The 27,110-nt window shown below is 31.3% G+C and overlaps 1 protein-coding gene across 4 annotated transcripts in view; it reads left to right on the forward strand.

The window, feature by feature from the left end:
• Positions 1-27,110, forward strand: part of LOC105832354 (5-hydroxytryptamine receptor 2A) — a 170,953-nt gene that overhangs the window by 75,014 nt on the left and 68,829 nt on the right. For all 4 annotated transcript variants that reach the window (XM_036283391.1, XM_036283389.1, XM_036283390.1 and 1 more), the window contains exon 3: positions 8,514-8,636. The gene's annotated coding sequence lies outside the window, so the exon portion shown is untranslated. The remainder of the gene's footprint in view (positions 1-8,513; positions 8,637-27,110) is intronic.

Consider the following 27,110-nt stretch of genomic DNA (forward strand, 5'->3'; position numbering starts at 1 on the left):
GTGAGATTAATAAAAATCCTCCGACGGTAGATGACCTGTAATATTTTTTTTTTTTTTTATACAACGCAGGACAAAGAATGAAAGAGCTTAGTTAGCATGCATAGTATATTTATTCAAAAGTTTTCGTCCCCCAAGTTGACGCCACGGGAAAAATACGGTTGCATAATAGCAAGAGTATGTACGGCGTAATGCTCTGAAATTAATCTTTATACAGATAAGAATTACTTTGGAGTACAGCGTACTAATACTGAAATAGATATTTATCGGCGAAACTTTTGCGTCACATTCGCGATTATTAGATGTTGCAAATCTTAAATATAGATATATCCGCCGATAAGAAATATGTGGCATTGAGATTAAATAAAAGACCAGTGCAAAATTATCTTCTTCTGATATAAATTACCGTAATAATTAAAAATTACACATTTTAAAATCTCATATGCGCGTCCGAGTCCCAGAAAGCGTCATAAAATACATTATTCCGACGTCTCCATGAATGTTTCGCGTGGATTACCGCGGAAAGCTCGGAATTCCGACGTATATGCGCCACGTAAAATTAGGACGGCTCCTTTTCAATATACGTATGGAGTTGTAAGAAATTGCAGAGAAATTTTACGAACATAAATCGTTACGGGAGCAACCAGAGAATATGCAATAACTGTCCAAATTATTATTCACTCATTTTATTACAAAATAAATATAATATGAATCAATTTTATAGTAACTTTTCCCCCTCCCTCTCTCTCTCTTTCTCTCTTTATCTCAAAGACTCTCTCTTCCCACATGTAAAAAATTAATTTATATTTTATATTTGTATTTTATATTTTCCATTACATACAGAATTCCATACTATAATTTAGTTTTCATAAATCAATTTTTATGTATAAATTTAATCTACTAAAAGATATATACTTTTATTAAATTAAATTTTTCAAAGTGTACAACAATAAAAATTTTTACAGAATATTTTAAACTAGATCGAGTTGATTAAATCTTAATTTCTTATTTTTATCTGCACACAATGTACAATACGTTATTTTTATTACTTTTGAAAAATAATATATAGAAAAATCTTTTCCTGTTACACACAGGAAGTATAACAAACTATAGATTTATAGATAAATTGAGTTGGCAGGTGATATTATAATGTTATGACAAAGTTGACAACCTCAAAGTTTCAACCTTAATCTACGTAAAACGCACACCGTTACGTTCCATCGTTCGGAAAAGCTGAGCGCATTTTATGCAAGCGGAAACTTCCAGTCGGGCAAATTTACAGAAGATTACTACGAAGTTTTTTCATAATGCCGAGGCAAAAGTAAGATGGATACGAATAGAGGTGTGTAAACCGACCGGCATCTTGGCGCGGATTACGTCAAAGCAAAATCGCGTTACTGATACAAACTTGCCTCCGCAAATGTTTTTCTGTTGAAAACAACTTCAGCGTGATAAATAATGCAGTTACGCAAATTTAAATTACAGGATATAATTAATTAAATGATAATTAATAAGCATAGACAAAATATATGTAATTACGAAAAGCAGTGTAATTAATATTTCATATTAATGAATAATGTAATATGTTACGTATTGATATGATGCTACTAAACTATTATGCTACGTTATTGAAACAGACAAATGTGGTAGAAATGATATAAATGCTTCAGAGTATAGTTTAAAATTTATATCCAGGTAATTCCATTAAGAAAGTGTTATAAATATAATTTCTTCCATAATGTCCTGCGTTAGGTTTTAAACTACATGTACCCGAAAGATTAACACTCCATAATATTCTTACTGCAAATATATAATGTATTATAAAATGCACATGTAAACGGACTTTAAATAAATTTGAAAACAATGATATTTATAAATTCATTCTAAAAACTCGTTAATAAAAAAAGATATAATGTTTCTTATAATCAAAATTAAATTATTTTTTAAAATTTTGAAATATTTTGCTACATCTGATTAAATTTTTTTCCCCGGGAAGTAACTCAATTTTAAATAATACGGAATTTAATAAACTATTACAAAAATAAAATTATGTTAATAAGTTGTAAGTTGTATTACAATAGATTACAACCGAATTGGGCATCAATAGAATAAAATTCGATTTTGACGATTATTACATGGCGATTATAATATGTAAAGAGCTTTCTGCCTAACGAGGAAAATATTTTCGTGAAGTAAAATACCGTCTGTAAAACGTAAGTGCGCATTTAGTCGTAAATGAGGACTACTCAACCGGCAGCAGCACTTTCATAGAAGGGCCGCACTCCTTGATGTTCAAAGGACTTAAAATATACAGAACTCGACCTCGGGCACTCGCATTTTGTAGTTATTAGTTCGATGAGATTGTCGTATTAACCTGGCAGGTTAATACGACAATCTCATCGAACTAATAACTACAGAATGCGAGTGCCCGAGACGCGAGATCATTGAATTTCAGAGGACATTTAAAATAATCGGGCAGCCCGTCCCTGTTTCGAAATGGAAGTTCGAAAGTGTCCGCGATAAACAAGTGCCTCCAATTGACGTCAGTGAGAGAATCTAGCAACCGCGTAGTCAATGAAGAAGACGAGACCGAGGCAAAAGCTTTCGTTGAAATCGCTCGCAGCCAGATTGCTCGGTCGGAAGGAAGGAAACTAGCAACTAGTCAGTTGCCACACATAGCAGAATCTAGTTATACAAGTTTCTAAAGAATGTCACGATTGTATAGGGAAAAGCAGTGGTCAACTCTCTTTCAACCGACAAACTTTTCTCCGTCACACGCGCAGATAAGATGGCTGAGCCTTATTTAGTACTAAATAAGATTCACTTTGGAATTTATAACTCGTTTAACGTCTAAAGTATATTCTTAAAAATTGTGTCCTAGAATGTAGATAAAAAGAGGCTGGGGATTAAAAATTTGCAGTATATTTAGTGCAACAAAACTTATGATAAAATTAGTGTATGCCATTTTTATAAAAATATTTTATAAAATACTGCAAGTATACTGTAAAAAATTTTTGTAAAATTACAACTATAATAGTGAGTAATTTTGAGACTCACTATAATATTGTAAAGTTTTATGTATACGTAATTTTGTATATAAATTTTGCAATAATTTATTATTTTGTTTTTACACTTGTGTATACGCTGTAAATAAATTTATTACAAATTAAATTATTTGTATACTGCAAAATTAAAAAAAAAATTTATAACTATTATAGTATTATAGGTCTCAAAATTATCCACTATTATAGTTGTAATTTTACACAAATTTTTTACAGTGTATATATTATTTTATTATAACATATTATAATATTATTCAAAACTATTTTCTAAACAAAATAACTAAAAAATACACACACATATTTATATATATATGTATATGTATATAAAGATTTTTTTGAACAAGTATATTTTTTAAAAACAACATACTTATTAAATAAAACTCGCTTATATGGCCAAATAGCTAAAAATCTTCAAAGATTAAAGGATTTACAAAAAACGAAATTAAAGAAATAATTAAAATTTAAGAATAAAATAAATCTTAAGAAGGTAGAACTAATTTCTTCTCTTTCGTTTTAGTAATTAAAAATTATTTTTAAATTGACTTAAAAGATGATGTATAGTTTCTGTTTCAATTTATTTGTGCTTTGAGTCTTATTATACCTTATTATACATAAGTATATAATAAGGCTTAATTATAATTGTCTTAAAGTTTAGATAAATTTCTTTTTCTTTGTTTACAAATATTCTATATGAAAGATATAGTTTTTGTAAGTAATTAAAATAAAAATTTTATTCTCACTCAGTTTATTTCAATATCTTCATAGAGTTTTAAAAAATAAAGTAAATTAAAAAGTCTTTATTCAGGCTCAATTACCTTATTTCCTTTGCCTTTGCACGATTAATTCTTTTCTGCAAATTCCGCGAAAAGACCACAGGATCAAAGGAGTGCAGAATTGATCTGATTTTCACAGCTTTAATTCACTCAATCAATAACTCTGACCATTTGTTACATCCATACAAATAAAATAGAGAATAGAAAGAAAGATAGCAAGAAAGAAAGAGAGAAAGAGAGAAAGAAAGAGAGAGAGAGAGAGAGAGAGAGAGAGAGAGAGAGAGAGATAAGAATATTAACAGATGTACTTAACGAGCCAAAAACCTCGTCGCAAAACAATAGCGACATAGTACGTTATACGCTGCCACAAGCGAACTACCGGTTAATACGCGGTTTTAATTAGATGAAGTATCGTAATTAATAGTAACGTTATGAACTTGTACGAGTTTGAGTTTACCTTCGTTCGAGAGCTCTTATGATAACCTTTCTCAATATTAATATTCTGGTAATTAACATAATTTTATAATTAATTAAACTATGAACGTCTATTTGAAAAGAATGTTTTGCGATTATTTCTCCAGTTTCAACGTAACTTGCACTGTAGTATAATTCGAATTACCGACAATTACATGAAACTCAATTGAACCATGCTAGCACATTTCAAGCCATTGTGAATAAATTTGCTCTGTATATAGCCTTTTACTTACTTTGGTTAAAGATAGTTTAACTAATTTCTTTCCGCGAAGTCGAAAAGAAACAAAGAAATGATTCATGCTAACAGATTTACTGATTTTCTTTGTACCTTTTTACAACTGACTTTTAAAATGAAAAGCAAAGGTAAATTAAATTTTAAATATAGTTTGATCCTATATCTCTTTGAAAAAGAACAAATATAAATTAAAAATGTCTTTGGCAAAATCAATTTGTCCTGATCGAAGGAAAGAAATTAAAAACAATTATCAAAGCATGAAGAAATGTAAGGTTTCTAAGATGGTGATAAAATATGATACTTTTAGTCGTTTGATTAATTATAGATGTAGAGTGTGGATGACTAAAAATCGCAATGGCGTATGTATTACTACATATTGGCGCTCATTTCGGATCACCGCATGGGATCTTTCTAAGGATATTCCCGTGTTATTCTGAAGGCCCTGTCGAAGGGCTTCTTCGGATTTAAGTGGTTTTGCTAGCGGATATTGTGGATCTCTAATTTATGACGAAGATGGTATGCGAAAGGAATTTCTATAGTAGCTTAGAGGAAACTACAACGTGTTACCTGAGAGGTAACCGGAGAACAGCTAAGACGCCCGTGTGAATTATTTGATTAAAGAATGGAGAGGAAACAGCTGCCCCTCCATAATTCCTGAAAGAACGTCGAGGCGCTAATTATTTTTCATTACTAATTATCAAAACAACTCGCTCGTGAGAACTTAAAGAGGAACCAGTATAAAACGGCACGATGAATTCAATTTTCTCCACTGTAGATACCGGGAGAAGGATTCAACAATTTTGTACTTTATCCGTAGATTTTTAAACTCTCTTCAAAGCTAATTCTTTCGTTTCACCGTGACAATAATAAAATACTATAATGATACACAAAAAAAGCCGTCGGGGAAATGTAGAGCGATTTGCAAAGGTTTTAAGCTTCTCCCTTCTCCAGAATTGGGTCATGCCAGTTCTACTTTAACAAAACCGTAGGTTACTTTCATAATCCCTTCTTTCTGCTGGATTTCCACCCACAGATATATAACCGCGATTATAAATAGTCCCTTCAACATTCACAAACCGTTGTAGCATTGCTTAAACCGATGCTCCTTACAATAAAGTATCTTATTACCAAGCTCGTTGTAAGTCTCTTATTGCAGGTCGTCAAAGTGGTTAAGCTTTGCGTCTCTCTTAGAATTTTAAATGCAAAGAGCAAATTACAATCCGACGTTATATATGCATTTTAAATACGTCGTTATATAGAATTATTATATTGAATCAAATAATTAATTTCGAAGAAACAAAATAAAATACGTATTTACATAAATTATTATTCGGAGAATTATTATAATAATAAAATGTTACAATATATATGTAACGAGCAAATATAAATAATTCTAAATAGTGCAATAGTATTTAAAAAATTGAGACACATATATTTGTGATCTCGGGAAGCCGCAATTTCCGGGCGCAAGAAACAACATGGATTCAATTTTAAGCTTTGCATGAAATACCCGCTCTTAGCTGGGTACGAAATAGTTATCTCAGTGATGTTCCGATTCTAGAGGTACATCTGCTAGTTGAAGCGGCATTACAACGGAACGGTCGCGTATAATGAAGTGTACATGTGCAATGTAGCGCTACGTCGCCCTTCTCTTGATAATGCTCTTGCGTATGTATTTATAATGAATTTCGGGAGCATTGCGCAAACATCTTGTGTTTTGTAGGCTGTAAGTGTGTAACTTGCAGCAACTCACGTCGACTATAAATCATTAGCACGTCGGGAAAACTGTGGATATAAGAAATCTCTCAGCTAACTTTTGAGGTCTGACCATAATTATCCTTTTCTACTGAAATCATTCGTACTGTAATTTCCAATGCATTCTCATTGGCGGGACCATAAATTTTCAATTGTATTTGTACTTTTTGTAAATTGTTCATTACACGGAGACAATTTTCTCTTAAATTTTATCCATAAAATCTGATAATTGTGAAATAATGTGTGACCTCGAGGAATTTTACTATACTGCTTAATATTACTTAATATACTTAATATACTTAATTACTTAATACTGCTTAATATACGCTAAATTTGAATGCATTATGCGATAATGTAATAAAATATAATGAATAAAAACTTGCAGAATAATTAAGAATTTTTTTCGAATAACTCTACAAAAATTAATGTACACGGAGAGAATTTTCTTTTAAAATTTATCCTCAAAATTTGTTAATTGTGAGATAATGTGTGACCTCAAGAAATTTTCCTATACTTTTTAGTAAAATTTATTAAACTTTTAGTAAATTTTACTAAAAATATAGTAAAATTTACTATACTTTTAGTAAAACTATCACAATTTAAATTTAACGTCGTTAAATACAATCACAAGTTTAAAAACCGATAATTAAATTACAATGAAATGTACCAGTATCTTACAATAAATATAATACACACACACACACACACACACACACACACACATATATATATAATCCATTAATTTGTATTTAACTACTTTAATTCAAGAGATTCGATTTCAATCTTATTCAACCGGAAGGTCACGCAATAACAGTTCTTTTTGTCAAAAATTTATTTGTACAAAATGTTATTTATATGAAACCGACATTGCGCGTGTGTTTTAACATACAAAAACCAATACTGTCTCCTTTTTTTATCGCGCGTGCGTTACAGCGCACGTAAAGCTCGAGGCGCAAAAATAGAACGACGGACCACCGGTCGGTCGAAATGTTCCGAAAAAGTTGAACACGTAAAGTTCGCCGCATATATAGGTCGAAAAATTCCAGGCATCGCCACAGACTCCACGTGTGTCTGCCACCCGCAACGTTGGCAAAAGTTCGAGAGCTGGGCGAGCCGGGAGTGCAGCAGCTTTGTGCCTCTGTCGCGCGCAGCTTTTCATTAAACGCGCGCGTCGCCTTAGTCCGTTCACATTTTCGTCGCGTTTAAGAGAGAAAAGAGAGAGAGAGAGAGAGAGAGAGAGAGAGAAAGAGAGAACTAGTTTCAGCGCACACAATTTCGGCGAACGAACGCATCTCTTTCCCGTATTGGTCGCCGGGCGAAATTCGCACGAGTGGAATATAAAAGCGAATAGATCGCACGCATTCTTCGCATTTTTTCACCCTTAGTACCCCCGGACGTGAAAGCAATCACGTGTAAAAGTGCTCGGCCGTACGTTACGTTATCAGTTGCAAGCGCAAATTGACGGAAAGAAGGATTGCCGGACATCCCGAAAAATTCGACGAAGCCTGAGAAATGATCGCCGGCGAGTGAACGAAAGCGGGTTGTGTCGAGTTGCGAGAGGCGAACGAACGTATGTATGTATGTACGTACATCGCCTTAGCGCGAAGGCAAGCGCCGCGCCGACTTTAACGCCCGTCGAGTCGGTTTCGCCCGCTGAAAATCCAATACGCTCGATTCTAACGGTCCGATACGCCCCGATAATTTGAACGTGAATCTAGATGGAATCTACTATATAAGGATCCACTATATAAGATCTCCTATTTCAGGCTAGTTTGGCGTGAGCAAATTCGATCTCAACGACGATCACTTTACGTTCACTTTACCTGCTGGGGATAATTGGAACAGAAACTATTATACAATTATTGTCAGAGTAGTTGGGGAAACTTTGAATATTAGTCTATTGTGCCCTAAATGGTTTCGGAAAGATCAATTTTCCATGTAATAGATCGCGATTTTTCACGTAAATTTAAACTAGGGGGATGTTATTCGTGGAATAATTTAGTTTAGCGTCATTGTTAAGCACGGAAATTTAATATCTTAAAGTTAATTAGAAAATTAATTGATTCAAAGGTTAGCATTGTTATAACGTGATCAAAGGGATAAGAGAGCTTTGGAATTCTTTATACATACATATTAATATTAATTAATGCCGCTAGAATTGTTTACAAAGCGCAGAACTTGACGAATATATATAAATGCAAGATGTTATATTTTCAGAATTTCCTTCGGACGACTGTGGCAATCAGGGAACGAAATCACTTCGTGAACCTGGCGCCGAGGCGGTCATCAACACATAAACAGTGCATAGATTGGATCCCTGTGGGCCATTTCTAAGCTCAGGTTGGTTGAAACACTTGTTGAACGTAGCGCGAACCCCTAATAATCCCCTAACCAAATTGTATGCTTCGTGTAACCCACATCGCGTTTCGCTCGACGCGACGGCGCGAAATTGTGCGCGTGACAAACGCGTAAATTTTTATTTTCATTGAACGAATTGATTGAATTATTGTTGCAATTCGTCATTCAGCTGGCAAACAAGTTTACATATATATTCAACAATGTGGGCAAAGAAACACGAGAGACAAAAGAAATATTTCCAACGATATATATCTTCAACTAAAAAAATTATCAAATATCCAATTGCCCACGTAGTGGCAATTTAAAATTTACTCACAAGCGATAAAATCATGTTAGAATTTCGCATAACAACATTTTATCTTTGGAATCGCGCAAAATATTATGTTACATAAATTATATTCTTATTTTCATGCAATTTCATTATTTCAAACTGACATTTCGAACTTGGAAGTTCTTCGGATAACCTTTTACCGTCATCTTTATATCTCAAAAGTCTAAAATTCAATTCTCAAGTCTCCGACTTTTGCATTTTGAATACTCTAGAAGAGATGTATGTGAGAAAATAAAAATCCTCGCAACGACTCAACATTCCACGATCCCTCCGGACTTTACAATTCACAAGCTAGTGTATGTACATACACGCCATGCGCAAAGGCAAAAACAAAACGTTAGTTACAACAAACGAATCGCGAGATTGCAGTCGAGAGCAAAGTCGTTGCAATGAGCACGTATGTAGCTCTGCCGCGACTCATTAAAAGTGCAGCGTGATGTGGCTAAACTGCAGAAGTCAATAAACAGTTAGGTAAGTCGGGTGCAATTGTGCTACAGGAGCAACACAAAATATTTCGCGTTAACCCAAGAATGAAGAGTGACCCCGTATGCGAGGTTCGTAAAGTAATATTAGATTACCTATCGGCAACGTGAGTATTTTCGTACGTCACGCCGTACATTATCGATGCTTTTATCGTTAACGACGGGCTTTTAGAGGCCGCTTTTCGAGGTATCGTACGCTCCACGATTCTCGCGAGGATGACGACGACGAATGACACGATACAGAGAAAAATGTCTGTCGCGCTCGCGGAACTTTTCACGACACGCGCCAGCATAACAACTATGCAAAGTACAATTATACGGGTTGCATTGACACCTTAAATGAGGATTAAACACTCTAAAAAATTTAAGGGATGATTCCACTAATCTAAGACGGAAACTTCATACGATCATATGTTTGAAACAGTTTATAGTTTCAAAGATAGAATGTCGAAATAGAAAGAAAAATTTCATGTTTTTTTGTTTAAAAACTACTTGGATTATGTCCTACAGAACATACATAAAGTTTTATCAAACTCAGCTCAAGTAGAAATAAAAAAAAAACAAGTCTTCCGAAGTTGTTTTGAACATATAATCATACGAAATTTTCATCTTTGAAAAAACCGTGTAGAGTGTGTGAGAAACAGGATTAGTTGAGAAATTAATTAAAATCTTTTAGAGTACTTAATAACCATCTTGTATATACAGGTATTCTTCTACTTAAGACAAAGTTATGTTCTAAAACTTTAGCCACGTATTGATCATAAGTTGAATAACAACAAAGTGTTAAGTGCGTTAAACTGCCGCCATAGCGACAAAATTGTACAGTGATTTCTTCTAAAATAGACACTAAACAATTTGTTATCTTTAAAAAAAATTCTTTTAAAGGATAGCTTACGAGGAAAATGTCGCGAGCGTCCAACATCAATTTGATTCTCCATAAAATATGTTGTTAAACACAAAAATCAAAGAGACACGTATTCTTTTTATGTGCAAAATTTCATGTTTATAGGGTAAAACCCCCCTTTGAAAGTAGGGGTATTTTGTCAAACAAAAAAATTAAAAAGTTCTTCCTTTACAACTTCGAAGTACTCTTGAAACCGTGCAACTTTTATTTAAAAAATGTTTTTCTATCTTTTATATTTCCGACGGCATTTGCTCCGAAGGGGAATTTTTTTTTTTTTTTTTTTTTCGAAGGAGTGTTCTACCCTCTAAACATGAAATTCTGCATAAAAAAAATACGCGCCTCTTTGATTTTTGTATTCAACAACACATTTCACGGAGAATCAAATTGACGTCAGCCCATGACACTTTCCTTATTAGTAGCAGATATTCTTACTTTTTATAAGGATATATAACTAAGATGAGATTTTATAGAATTTACTTTTCATAGGACTTATTTTTCCAAATATGAAAGAAAATTTAATTTTAAAATATTGGACCTTATTAGAAAATTTACTATTTTCCATCAATTGTGAAGATTAAATATAAAATGAAATAAAAGCTATAAATACTGACCTTTAAAATGTTGTCTGAGATGATTAGGATTAATACTTTGAGTCTCCAGCCCCTACACACACACATACACACACACACGCGCGCTTATTATTACCGCCTCATCCATTATAAGTGTCATGATACTTATATAAAATTTTGAGCACCAAACACTATACTAACTATGTTAAATTATAACGATACAATTATTGCAAATGCGAAATGAACATGGTTTTAGAATGTTACTATCTAAAAGTTTATTAGAGAGAATGTATTCTTAAAGATTTTGAAAGGTCTTCTAAAAAAGAGAATATTCTCATTCATTAAAAATGTGTTAAAAGAACGAAGTATACAGTCGTCTTACTTCAAGAATACAATTTTTTTCAAATACTTATTCTTTAAACTAAAATATTAACAGTAACGTTTTATATAAATAAAATATTATTCCTGGAAAAATAATTACTTTATTATTATAAATATTTGTAAAATTTAATTTAAAAAATGGCAAAACCGTTTCTTTTAATATAATTTTTAGCATAATATTTGATATTGTATAAAATTAATATTTAACTTAAACACAAATTAAGCAGAAATAGAAAATATATTATATTATGTGCACGCGAATCCAAAGTTTCCGAAATGCAATGCGTGTATCGACAGCAAACAACAGCTGGGACATTAACCTGGATACATGCATGAATATAAGTTCTGCATCAGCGATAAAAAGATAATCTGTCTCGTAATACTGGTATTACGTCATTCGATCCGCTCGAGTGTGCCCGATTTTATTAAAATTTCCCGGCGTGGTCGTGCATTCAATGACGTCGAACTGAGTGTAAGCAAACGCGTCACTTGATATAGGATCAATATCAAATCAAAATCTTCTTTTTTTTTTGCTATCGTACTACCGAGGATCGTACGGTAATTAAGTGTGTAACGGTACAACGTTGAGCATAGAGATTTCCTGAAGGCCATAAAGAGATAGGCTGTTACGGTTGCATGTAAACTGATTTCCTTGAAGTTAAATATGCGCACAGGTGTTAAATAGACAGTGAAGGTAACGGGTACCGTAGCCTCATATCAAATATAGACGAATGCCGCCTTTATTTTTACAAGCGTTCTGTTGAGAACGAAAGGTAAAACGGTTTTATTAACCGCGGAAAATCGTCTTCATTCAAGAATCATTGAGTGCTTCTGACAAAACGGAACGGTTTAAAAATCCCCAACATCGTCGAGATAGTTAGCTGAAGTTTCCTTCCCCCCCCCCTCATCTTTTCGCTTGGGAATCTCTTGTAATATCACATTAATCTCGCTGAGTGCATGATTACGCTACTCTAGCGTACCGCTAACAAGCAACAAGCGTCATCGTAACGCCTCTATTACGTTTTCTGATACGGGAGCTATGTATATTGTTCTAAAGTTTCTGGTATACCGTACGTGCGACCAGCTAAAGGAGCTATTACTGTATACTGTATACGCGCTGACGGCGAAGTGTCTGTCATCTCGCGTTTAATTAATTACACGTGAGAACTTAACGTCGCGCAGGCGTGTTTGCCTTAGCTGGCGCTGCTCTTGGCGCAATGCTATACAACAATTCGCACGCATCGTTACAAGTGGTATGCCGCGATACCGCCTGTGTAATTAGATTTATGGTCACGCTTTGGTACCGCTTAATTCTTCACGTTGTAACGGCCACGAGGATAGTCACAGTTGCATTAGGCTAATGTTGACTGATAGAGAAAGAGACAGGGTGAGAGTAAGTGTGTGTTAGAGAGAGAGAGAGAGAGAGAGAGAGAGAGAGAGAGAGAGAGAGAGAGAGAGTCTCGGACCGGACATGAATGTGTCACGCGTAATCGCGCATTAACTCCTCGTAATTATAACGTAGCAATTAGTCAGCGCGAAAACCAGACCCGATGCTCCGGCTGGCGGCTTCGCTTCTTCACCGGAAGACCCGCTGCGGCTGAAAGTTTTACGAGCTAACATTTTCGCATCCCATTTTTCGTCAACCGCATGGCGCGCCGTTCCGCAAGAAAAAGGAAGCCGACGCCGTCCGGTTTCAGGCTGCCGTTCTTTTCTAACCGACTTGCGTCACTTAAAAGCTAAAGGAAGTCTTGCGGCGCAAAGCGACCTAATTTAATATCCGCTCTTGCAATTATTATTTTTCCTAATTATCATTTTTATGGAAAATGTCGAAGCAGGGTGATTATAAACTTCAAATTAAACATTCAAAGTATCCGACTAATAGATTATTAGTAAATTATTATTAAATTATCATTTGATGCAATTAGACACGGGGTAACACGATAATGCCTCAAATGTTTGCTTATTTGTGAAAATTGCAATTACACAAACTAGAGGAAAATCCATTTTAGCGATGACAATGACTGATATACTCATGCGTGAAGCTCACAACTGTAACGTAACTATTCATCCAGTTGTGCTGTACGCAAAATCCACAATCCGCGTTTGTTGTCGATTAACAAATTAACTAATCTAATCTTAAGTTCTTCGGTCGCGCTAAATGGTGTAATCCGATAGTGTAACGCGATAGTGTAACCACCAGCACAATGGTGCTTGCAATTTTGCGGAATAACTTTGCGGAAACCGTTAACGATGATTCACCGTAATCGCACTGCAGAACTCTTGAGGTACTTTAAATTCAAAAAAAAAAAACCAGGGAAAAAAGAAAAACGGAATGGATGGATCAAAAATTGCTACATCGAGAGGGAATCAAACTGGCCTCCCATTCACGTGCCCGAAATGGCTTAAATTTCAATGAACCTCTTCGCTCCTTCCGCATCGCTCGAAATTTCGTCCAATTGATTTTCAGCGCTCCAGCAGGAAAAGATTACGTGATCACAATTTTGAAAATATTGTATGAAAATGCCTGGCCTTTTACCATTCTATTCCTAACAGGAAATTATATAAGCGAATCGCAAGTCCTCCATGTTTCTACTCTCTATCGGCTCGAACCGATTTGGAACGATTCAAAAGGCAAGAGCGCTCTCGAGAGCTCCGTAAAGGCAAGTGCAAACGGAATATATATTTTCTCTTTGATTTCCTGACCTTTCGTTTCCGCGATCAACTAGAACATAAATTTACATTTGTTACGGAAATATTAAGGCAGTGAATCGCAAAGCCGTAGAATTGAAATTCATATAAACATCTCTTCTTCATAATACATTTAAAAAAAAGACGTTTAACACTTGTGCAGAACAAATGCACATTTTAATTAACAAGTTTAAATTGGCCTGGGCCATCTTTGAGCGTATCTACAAGATAAAATTTATTTTACAATTTCTTTGTAAGCACCGCAAAGAGAAAAGCACAGAATACAAATTATCGTCATAAAAAACCGTAAAACATTGAACTCTCCAGTCTGAAAGGGTTTATTCTGCGCGAGCCATTTCAAAACGCTTGAAACCTCAGTTTTACGAGATCCAAAATGCCTCGGCGAAAAGTTTGTATCAGAAATAAAAAGCAGCTTTTCTCCACCATCCATTCCGTTCAAATCCGTTGATTGGTATTACGATACGCCGATTTTACGTGAATTGCAACGTAGTACGGTATGACGCATCTGAGTGTCGTAAACGAGTGATGACAATTCATGTGCGGTGCTTTTCAAAGTTATCGACGGCGACGAAACGCAAAACGCTCGCGACGATAACGATCGCGCGAGCGTTCATGCTGCGCGAACGATTATGCGAACAATGATCTGTGTCGGGTTTGCCGTTCATACCGCGAATGGATCCGCACGGACGCAGGATGACGAGAACGAAGTGAATGCCGGCGAATCGATGATCGTCATGCCACCCGTCATCCTCGGAACGTTATCCACGCGCCTCGCGAACGTCTCGCATACAGTTAAGCTGACATGCTTGTCTATGAGAAGTTACACACCTTTTCAAACATTAAATGCACTTTACGTTCTATACACACGGATTCGACACAAATGACTAAATACATATATATACACATTTTTTTACATCAATTGCTTTGGATAAAAATTTATCTGTAAAATTAAAAATTCTTTTATAATTTCAAAACTTCTTTTTTCTACACCGAAAAAAAAATTTATTACAATCAAAAAATTTTGATTTCATTCAAATAAATGATTTCGTTCAATAGTACTAACGAAATATTTATTTGAATCAAGGTATACAATATTCTTTGTAACAAATAAATATTTCCTTAAGAAATGCAGATCTTGAAGCAAGATCTGATTGTCTCGAACCAATAAAATATTTACTGTAAGTAAGAAATAATTCGCTGATTTTCAATTTATAAATCGAAATGGCTCTGTATTTCCAAGTAAATATTTATTATTTTTAAGTTAATATTTCTTTGATTTAAGAAATGCAGATCTTGAAACAAGATCTGATTGTTTCGAATCGACAAAATATCTACAATAAGTAAGTAATAATTCATTGAATTTCAATTTTTATTTTCCAGGAAATATTTATTTATTTTTAGTAAATATTATTTTCCTTTAAACTACATTTTCTTGAAATAAAATAATATTTATTCTTCAAAATAAATATTTGTTTGATTGGAATAAATATTAACTTGACATTAAAAATTAAAAATTAAAAATCTTTTTATACATAATTTCAAGAATTCTTTTTTCTACACCGAAAATAAATTCATTACAGTCAACAAAATTTAATTTGATTTAAGTAAATGATTTCGTTCAAATATTAACTTGACTTAGGTTAAGTTAATATTATAATTTCCCAGGAGCAGGTATGGATTTATTACTGGGAGAATTTTTTTTTTTGCAATTGGTGATATGTAGTACACATTTGCTGCTTCTGATGGGAAGGTATTAATAATCATTGTAACGATCATGTCTGCTGTGCGTTATTTAAGCAACAAACAAAAGTAAAAATAAAAACACATATGTGTGTACTATCAAAAAATTTGCCTTGAGGTGAAGCTCTATTAAACAATTTAAAATTGTTGTGGTACAATTTGTCTAATAATTTTGAAGTTAAAATACAAGTTCCCTTTTTTGTTGTTAAAAAGAGTTGACTCCTTATATGACTCACGCTTTAAATCTATTGAGTGTCAGTATCACAAAAATTTTTTAATTTTCTCATATCATAAATTAGAAAAAGTTTGCTAAATTTATCATTTTCAAGCAATTATTTTGTTCTCAAGAAATGAAAAAAATTAAGTTAAAAAGCTGTAAAATTGTTCCAAAGAGAATTTTTATGAGTGAATTTTTATGGGTCTTAAAATATATACCTTTAATTATAAATATTTAAAAAATGCGATAAAAAAATTGATTTTTGGCCAAAAATTAATAGAGCTCCACCTTAATTTAATACATATTGTTTTAAACATTTTATCTTATTGATCGATTTTCTAAATCTGTTATGATTATGTGACACAGCTTATGCCTATGTTTCTCATGCACAAAGTTGTTCTGTTCAAACGAGGCTAAAATTTCTTTTCTTATCATAGATTTCAGGTTCTTCAAAGCAGGTTCTTCAGAGGTTTCAGTGATTGTTTAGCATAAATATTATTATATAAAACATTGATAAAACTTGATGAATTTTCTTTATCTTTTAGTCTTTTAGCTGAGTTCATTAGACTATTGATCACAGAATCATTATCATTGTTTTCTATACAAATTACATACACATTTTACATACAAATTTTTCAAAACAAATTTAGTATTTTAATGCGGCGCCAATAATTTTTACACATAAAGAGGAACTGATTAAAGGGAAAATAGTAATAATACTTTATTGTTTCCCCTTAGAGTTTACAATGTCTTTACATTGTTCTGTTACATTAACTTACAACTAATCTTAAGACTACTTATCCTAAATGCCGGGGTGCTTCAGTCTATTACTGCCTCGACACCCCCTCCGCCGCGCGCACACACACAAATCGCTCCGTAAAGGGAAAATATGTAACCTGAAGTTAATGTAGTTCTAATATATTGCGTTATACAAATTTTAAATAAAAAGTTTTTGTTTACTGCATAGCTTTTGAAAGAACATAACTTTTAGCTATTTCTTATGTATTTAGTATAACTTTGCAATACTTTTAAGCAATTAATAATTGTATTATTACATAAAAACGATTATAAAAAATTATATACAAAAATTACACACACACACACAAATTATTCATTTTACCCCGTAATCTAGATAAAATAATTCTTTAAAACTGTAGCCTACTTTTTTATTATTTGCAAGATGATCATTACTTTTATCACATTCATCTTTGCCAAAATGTTTACGTCAATAGTTAAAGAATATGGCTCTTTCACCAATAATAAGATCACTTATTAATGCTTCAGACACTATTTTTAAGACATCCATGGTGATTTTATTTTCTGAAATGCAGTTATAAATATTATCTTTAAATTTGAGTAGTATGCAGAACAAATTACTTTATTTAAATAAATCTTGAGTTTGAACGTTTTTATAACTTTTGTTATAAATAATTTGTTGTAAACTATATACATTCTGTTTAATCATTCTATGTTGATAAGACAAATTTTATGAATATCAATTTATCTCAAATCTCTTGTAAGCCCTAACATTAAGTGAATTCTTTATATAATCTTAGAAAAATTTTGTTGATTTCAAAACACCATCGCTTTAATTTAAGCACAGATTTTTTTAGATAAAGTAAATATATTTTAAATACATTTAATAAAACAATTTAATGAACTTTTAAATAATTGAACTTTTAAATCTATTTTTTGCTGGATTAAAATAAATATTCTCGAATTTCGAAGTAATGGTTTGTTAGAAATTTTGTTTAAGGGTGTTTTGTATAAAGTTCTATTTACAAAATATTCAGAAAATTATGAAAAATTTTCAGATTGTTATATTGCATTTGAAAATAGTAGAAAAAATTTAGTAGCAATTTTTTACTTAAATATAAAATTATTTCAATAAAAAGTAGACATGTGTTTTCTAATAAAAATATAATTAAGAAATAACAAAAAAAAATACATTTTTTATTGAAGAACTTTAAATATTCAAGATAATTTATGTAAAATTTTATTGTAATGCAGAAATTAGTTGTTCCGTTTTGTAAATTAATAAAAATTATTTATTTATTTATTTTCAGAATTACTAAACAATCACAATAAAACTTTAAATAAATTATCTTATATATTTAAAGTACTTACCAAAAAATGAAGATTTTTCTTAATATTGTAAAAAATAATTAAATAAATAAACTATAAAACTAAAAACCAAAGTTTTCATTTTATTCAAAATAATATTTATTTTCATCAAGTAAATATATATGCTTAAAATATTTAATTATGTATTTTTTTGTAAATGAATTGCTTAAGTCAAAGAAATATTTATTAAACTAAAATAAATATTTTGTTATTAAAAGTTATTAATATTTGCTTGCGTTTAGTATCCCAGTATTAATAAATTGGTTTTCTTGAATTAAATAAATATTTTGTACTCAATTAATAATTTAAATTTAATAACTGAATTTAATAATTTAAAAACTGAAATTAAACAAATATTTATTAAAAATTGGGTACTACTTTTAAGTAAGTGTATTTATTACATGTAAAAAACTCATTTCATAGTTTTAAGAAAACACTATTTGATTTAAAATAACGTTTTCTTAATATAAGAAAATATAGCATGCCAGTGATAAAATAATCATATAAATACTTATTGAGAGATGTATATGTAAGAATCATTAAAGAATTATTTTATATTTATAAAAATAATAATAATTAATTCAGAAGTAATTCAATGTATAAAGAAGACGCTTCAAAACGTGTGTACAGAGAGTTAATACTGCCATCATAACAATTATATACAAATCACACTTGCATTTTTCCAGATATCATGACATTCGATGTTATTAAGTGTAAGAATCTCATCTTATTCATGTGGCAGTTTGATGACTTTACAAGTTCAGCAAATTCGATAACCTAAACACAAAAAAAATCAAAAAATAAAAAATCGTTCCTTTTTAAATAAAATTTTCAATTTTAATTAAAGAAAACGATGTAATAATGTCATTAATATCTCACTTGTAATTTCCCTTATCTCTTAATTTCCCCAAAAAGTTATTCATATTGCTACTGATACTTAAATTTTACGTTCAAGGAAATTTTTAAATTAATTAATGTAACACAAGATACACTGCACAACTTTATTGATAAAATATTTATAATCTAGACCTTTATGAACACAAATAACTTACTGATAGGGATATACAAGGTGTTTCGAAATTTACAAGTCAAAATATCATAACAAAAAATTTTCGAAAAATTAAATAAAATAATTAGTTCTAAATTTTTACTTTAAGTAGTAACTTTTAGGATATAACAACTTAACCGGTAATCAGAGATCACAACGATCGCCTGTCATGTTACTATTTAAACGTAATAATTTGTAATAGGCCACCTTTAAACTTTTATATCTCAAAAACTATTTCTTGAAATAAAAGTAATTATTTTACTTAATTTTTTAAATTTAAGTTTTATATTATATTTTAATTCGCAAAGTTTAGAACACTTCATACAGCAATGTCTCCATATAAGAATATACTCTTCAAAACGGATTTAGTGTTTTATCATTAAAAGACATTAAATCAATCATTGATGATCATAATTACAAATATAACACTGCAAATCAATAAGATTTCACTGATTCCAATATAAAAAATAACATAAAGTTATATATTTTACTCTTCCTGTTGATTCGTTAAATTTATGTACTACGATGTTTTAAGACTAATATAAAGAGAGAAAAAAGCAAGAGAATAAATTGATTACATTGATTAAATTGATAAATTTATTAAAATAAGTAATTTTTTAGTACTTTTTTAAAATTATATTAAGTAATAATCGTAAATATTTTACATGGTTATAAATAAGACGAGATAAATACACAACGAGTCTTTCTATATGGAAATAGCTATGATTTTGCAGAAATAAACTATTATTTTCTATTAATTTATTTATTCTTTAGCACACGCGCGCGCGCACACGCACACACACACAAAGAGCTGTAAAGACTTTATTGATGTATTGAAAAATTTACCACTACGTGTGCTTAAGCGACGCGCTATTAATTCATAAAGCTAATCGTCTTTATACGCTCTTTGATATTCATGCCGTAAATATTACAGCTCGATAACGTAATTTCATGATGTCATAGCTAATAGTCGATAATTTTTTTCTCAAGGTAATATCTGTACCTTAAACTGAATAAAGCTTCTATATAGTTAAAGAACTCTAGCAAACTGATGAGCTCCATTGTTCTATAACTCGAATGACCAATCTTCAATTGTTATCGGTTGAAATTCTCGGATTTTGATTGATAGTTACATTTTTAAATTAAATGGCGATAATTGGAGCAATTTCAGAGCCTCTTCGGATTTTTGTAAAAATCGTCGGGGGAAAGCTTGTTACATCCACCTCGAGGACGAATTGAGGACTAGTGAAGTAATATCGTATTACATTGAAATACCTGTTGCTCTCATTGGCCACATTCGTTCACAATTCACTGACGAAAACTAGCGAATTGCAGTCACGAGACTTTTACAGAGAGTCTGTATTGAGTTAACGATTAGCGTTTCTCTTTTACTTCGCTTCGTAACGAACCTGCAGTTCCTAACTTTAAGAACATTGGATTTAACAATCGAGTTCCTTTCAAGACGGGAAATATTTCACATTTTTATGTTGAATATCCTCTTGATGTATTAAAGTGAGTGCACAAGTTTTCAACAGATGACTAACGTTTTTAAAAACCGAAAGATGAAACCGATCAATCGTTAACGTTTTATTTATTAAAAACTTAATAATAGCTCAAGATCGTTCAGAATATAGTAAATTATCTTTCACAGGTTGAAATTAACAGAGGGTTTTCTTTACATTACAAACATTTATTTTAAATATTTGTTTATTTCCAAAATTGATAGATTTCTATTATATAAATGTACGTAAAACCTTTCTTTACTTGTTTACAATTTTATTTAAAAATGTATGTTACATCTCAAAAAATTTATTAACAAACATTAAAAAATTTTATAGATTGTTTTATTTTATTATATATAAATTTTGTGTAAAATTTGCACACAATTCTCCGATAATTGAATTAAAAGTTTTTAATTTTTTATTTTCTCTTAATGTTCTTATGTAAGTTCTTAATCTTCTCATGTAAAATAGCGTTATTTATTTGCAAAGAGGGAGACAAAGAGAATAGCATTACAAATTAAATCAAATTTTTTACGCATACTAATAAAACTCTAATAAATATTCATGTAAAAATCCGTGCCATATATTTAGGTTCACTTATTCATTTACAATTTATTTATTGAAAACTGTACTAAAATAAAATCATTTTTGCTGCCAATTGTAAGACGAATTTTTCATTGTTTCTTCTTAGTAGTTGATTTCAGAAATGATTCTATAATAACTAAAAGTTAAATACTCTATAAAGTATTTACGACTAAAATTTTTTATTATTGGTTACGGAAAAAAACGTAAGAAATAAGTAATATTTAAATCTCGGTAACTTTTAGCTTTAAAGAGCTAAAACATCTTTTAAAATGCCATAACTTATTCAATTTTTTTTTTAATAATAATGTGTTGCCTTTTTATAATATATAATATATTAATGTGTCTGCCAATAATATAATTAAAAAATATTAATTGCAATATCTATATAAATATAAAACTTTTGTTCTTATCCAATATAAAAAATATAACAAATATATATGTAAATGGATACACACCCAAAAGCATAAAAATGTTATATTTAAGTAAATTTTTAGAAATAACGTGAAATTACACGCTATTCTAAATTATTCTAATTTATTAATACACCTCTTTTCGCAATGCGTAGATTAAAAATGCATGTTAGAAGTTCTGTGTCAATACATTATAAAAGAAATTCTCTTAAATAAAAGTGAGAAACTTTCAATCAAATAGCAAACGGCACAGCAAAGGTAGGTAAACACTGAAAGTTCTGAACGGTTTTAGAAGTTTTAAATTTTTGCCTTTTACAGAGGTACATACCTTGCGAAAATATTTTTCTCAATAACCGCATAATATCTGTAAAGTGTCGAAGTATTTTACAGAATGCATGTTTTCCAATAGTTACCGTACATTCCTATATTTTAGAGACATGAAACGGACTATTTACTGCAAGTTCCGTCTTGCTTTCAAAATTTTCTAGCATTTGCGAGAAATTGTATAACTATTTCACTTTAAAAAGTTAACTAAAATAAAATGTAATACAATGACATATTAAGTTAATATTAATAAATAATTTATAGATAAAAAATTAAAGAAACGATTCCAATAAATAATCTATAATTCTTTAATAGCACTACAATATAGCGACAAATAACACTATAACATCGTACAAAATGTAAATGTAAAATATAAATATAAATGATAAACAATAATAGAAGAACATTTAAATGAGTTGCGATAATGATATTAATATTTTATATAAAGTACGTTTTACATTGTACGTACTTGTCATGTAAATACATAATACGAAAATAAATCCAACATTCCACACGAGCGCTTAGTGAAACGTTGTACTGTTATGTTGCTTTGATTGCATTGTGGAACTTTTTCTCGAGTTTCACATGCATACATCCTAATACGGTTCACTGCCTTTGCGTGACCCACTTTGTGTCGTAAAAAGAAAAAGTAAACATTCAACGAATACGAAGATTGACGATTTTTAACGAATTGCTACCTTATTCAGAGTATCGTTGATGCATACCGATGATAAATTTTTTTTTTAATTTTCAATGCACGTACGAGGAATAAACTTGGAGTGTAACTTTTACGTATATAACGAACGGAAATTCTTTGCACACTCGCGATACTTTGTAAGCCCTACATTGAGAAATATATGAATATTACTACATGCAAACTTGGACTCGGGACTTAGTATTCCGTGGATTACCTTTGGATAGAAAGTTCAAATATTCAGTTTGTTTCAAATGTTACTTTGCTGAACTTTCCTTTAGCTTACATAAATTAAATATCAGTTCCTATTGTACCATCGTTATCGAGTTATTATGATTCGGCTTCGGTTAACCGCTAAACTTCTTAGCGGTCTTTTTTATTGTAACGTTTTAAAATAAATCATCAGATGATGCCATAATCTGAACAGTAAAAAACTATTTATTCCGCTAAAATCGCACGCTGAATACACTTAGAGTTACGGAGCAACATTACGGAGTGAAGCATCAAGATTTTTTGGCTTCTAGTTTCATAGAGCAACAGGTAAAGGGGAAGATGGTATGGCAGGCGAGAAGTGAATCCGATAGGTCCTCTATCTTGTGTGCAACGTAGACGGAGTGAGTGCTTAGAAATTGATTTTTCCAGAGTTTAGAAGTTTTGGCAATTCATCTTCGAGGCTCTTGATTCTTCGGTAACTCGGACCTTGAGCATCGAATTTATGTTTAAGATACGCGATGTTTGATATGATATCAACATACATAAATTCAAAATGTACGAACAGAAATACTGAAATTTTAAATATCTTTTTCTACCAGCAATATTACAAAATTTTTATAAAAATAATAAATATTTGAAATAAATAATTTATCTCGATCAAGTTTATATTTCTAAACGCAATCTACACGTAATACAATTGCAACGTAATTTCCAATTGATAATTCGAAGTATATTATTGTTATGTAAATATTATCTTTTAGTTAATAGCAATTTCTTACTTTCATTTCACTTTTATTTTGATCGTATAATATATTATATTATTATATCGTACTATACTTTGTACGTTATATGTAAAAAATTACTTTATGAAAACAATGCCACATCGCTATAAAAAGTGCAGTGAAGAAAATGTTTACATTTAAAACATCTTATTCAAAACAAACTAATAATGGAAGTTGTTGTTTCAGCTTTAAACGTTTTAGTGTTTTAAATCTAAACATTGTTTAAAACAGTTTTAAGTATTTAAAAAACTGAGATAAACATAAAACATTTTAATACCTTAAAATTAAACACTTCTATGAGCGATGGCAATTTCTAGTTGGATAATTGGAGCAAATGTAACTAACACATTGGATTTCAACAGAGGCAATCGAAAAGCAAGATCTAAAAGTTTTCCTATAAGCTTTCATAAATGTAATCGTGACGACTATCGCAGTTAGTACCATTTAAAGTTTTAAGCACGCCATCGCGTAGGAAAGATCGAATTACACAAAGAAGCGAGAGTCATAAATACACTAAAGCGTCCGTATTAGTTTAATCCTATGGGAGATCGAATTACGTAGGCACCGGCAATTGTAAACACTTTCAACAATTCCTATTAATCCAATACAGAAGAGATACAGAAGAGTATAATGCATATCTCATCAAGTTCTTAAATCGAACACTCTAATCCATTGAAAATTGAGGTAAATCGTTAAAATTTATTCTAATTGCCAGAAAATGGTTCCCCCGTGCGCGACAAAGTTTTAAGCGCAGATTAATGCCGACGAATCTACGCCATGAATATCAATCAGAAGATATTATCGCGTCGTCAAATTACACGGTTTTTATTCATCGTTAAATTACGTGCGAAAAGATTCAATTTTTTTTTCTTTTATCTTTGCAAAACTTTTTTATCGTATTTCTTTCATTTAAAAGTAATTACAGATGTCACCCTGTGTGTAAAACAATTCCTTTTCTTATATATAAACAAAAAAACTGAATCGTTTGCATTTCAATTCAGTTGCGCGTTAAAATATGCGCGCACAGATCTTGATGAAGGTGCACGCGGTAACCGTTGTTTTAATGATACGGCGCTTAACGCGCTGTCCGCACATTTAAGGAAGTGCCGAAGTCGTCTAGATTACATCAATCACGGGGTACTCGAATTAGACGCGTGTGCCGATGATATTTCGTGATTATCGTATTAGGTGACTATGATTAATGGGATATGATGGATCTATTTCCGGACTACTGCTTGACAAACTGTCGGTAGGATTTCGGACCAATTACACGCACGGATAGCCCCTGATATGTCAAAGCATCGAGAACGTGTATTACTCGATCGCCCGAAGACACTGGATTTCGGGTAAACACCTCTATGTACGTGGGCCGGTACCTCTAAGGCTGGCGTGCCGTAACATATACGCGCGTTCGAATTAGCATATAACATGTGTGTCCTAGATTCGCGATAATGATTCGTCACATTGATCCGTCTGAATAAGGGCGCTTAAGCACAAGAAAATCACTTTTTATGATTCGACAAATTGAAAGTCTCGCTGCCTCTTACATATATATCGCGCTGCTCATTAAGATTAAAAACTTCAACGTAGATATACTAAAAATAGAAGTGTTTAATTTTAAGAGAATAAAATGTTTTATTCTACCTCTGTGTTTTTAAATGCTTAAAAATGTTAGTTTCAAACGATGTTTAAATTTGAAACACTAAAACGTTTGACACTGTTAAAAAATTCAGTTTTACACGTTTAGTGTTTCAAATTTATATATATATATTTATATATTATATATAAACACTATTTAAGATAAAGATATTTTTAAAAACCAAGACAAAAGTAAAACATTTTAATATCTTAAAATTAAATACTTCTTTTTGAGTGTGGTGGTCATTTAAGTATAAGTTACGAAACTATTATGTGATCCCGTATATAGTGAAAGAGGTTCTCCTTAAACGTACAACGTCAATTGTAGAAAAAAAATTAGACGAGACAAGAACGTAGCGGAATGCGTGAAAAGTAAAATTGGAAAACTTATTGTAAGTACTTCACTAACCACAAATTGCTGCGTTTTATATTCCGGTACCAACTTATTAAAGTTTTATGATTAAAAAGTTTCTCAGTAACTGTCTTGTTTCATCTTAGGGTATTTAAAAAAAAAAAAGAGTTATTCACGATAGCGATTTTCATCAGCGAAGATTTTTCGAGGTACCGCCATGAATATTTCGTTGGCGATGCAAAACGGGTTTCCTAACAGCTAGATATACCATGGTTTCGCGTTACGCGATGACGAAAACCGCCTTATCGTGTTACGCTGGCTCCGCAAACGCATAATGTAACGCGGTTATGATGCCAGAAAGTGCATAAGTGCAGTCAGGTGCAACAAAGAGTATGCATACCGTATGTATACTTTACGTTGTGTGTGCTGTACACCCTTTGTCGTACACATTTGCCACCATATCGGTATACGCTTTAAGGTATACTCGACGGCAGTGTTTTCTCTCAATTTTCGTGACGCGCACAGCTGAAAGCACTCGGTATATGTATAAACTTGTCCAAACCAGTTTGAAATAATCATGCTGCTCCACAATATATCATTCCCTTTAACGACTGAAAGATGAAAGAACTGCGAAATAAAATATATAACTCCATGGACGTACAAATCAAAGGTTTTTTACCTTTTTTTTTCAACGAATCCTCAAAATATATTAATCTAAATCTAAAGCATAATTTTTACATCTATTGTATATTTCCGAGAAAAATTATCATATTTGCACAAAGAGAGCTATAAAAGAATGTTTTTGTTAAGAGCAATTTGTAAAACTTCATGAATAATAGACGATTAAAAAAGTGACATTACTGCATTATATACTGCTTTAAATAATATTTCTTGGTTCACATTTATTATGACTAATGTTGTAAAAAAGAGATAAATGTAAAATATTATATTACAAAATAAATAAATAATAAATATAGCATTCCCGCAAAAATCAAATAAATCACGAAATTTATTTATTTATTTATTTATTTATTTTAGAAAAGTATTAATTAAAGCTTACTATTTTATTTTTATTTCTACCATATATCTAAAAAAAAAATCATATTTATGACACAAACAATTTGAAAATGATAATTTTTCGGTTTTCTAAAAACTTAACTTTTTGAACTTGTTGGATTTCGCAGGAAATCCTTAAAACATAAATGTAAGTTTATTCTTTAACAAGAATATAGAACATTTCGTTTGAACCTACGAAGCGGTAGTATCTGATAAGAAAAAGGGAGAAATTAGATTTAATTTTTAAATTTCGAAATTAAATAACGAAACTAAATTCCATTAATTGAAACGAGTCTGGAACTAATACTCGTAGCAACTTTCTTTAAGAGAAAGATTAGCAATCAGAGTTGGATATTCAGAGGGGAAACTTACAAGCGGAATTAAATGCATCCTCA

This window comes from Monomorium pharaonis, chromosome 2, assembly GCF_013373865.1.
Source record: "Monomorium pharaonis isolate MP-MQ-018 chromosome 2, ASM1337386v2, whole genome shotgun sequence".
In the NCBI taxonomy this organism is placed as follows: Eukaryota; Metazoa; Arthropoda; class Insecta; order Hymenoptera; family Formicidae; genus Monomorium; species Monomorium pharaonis.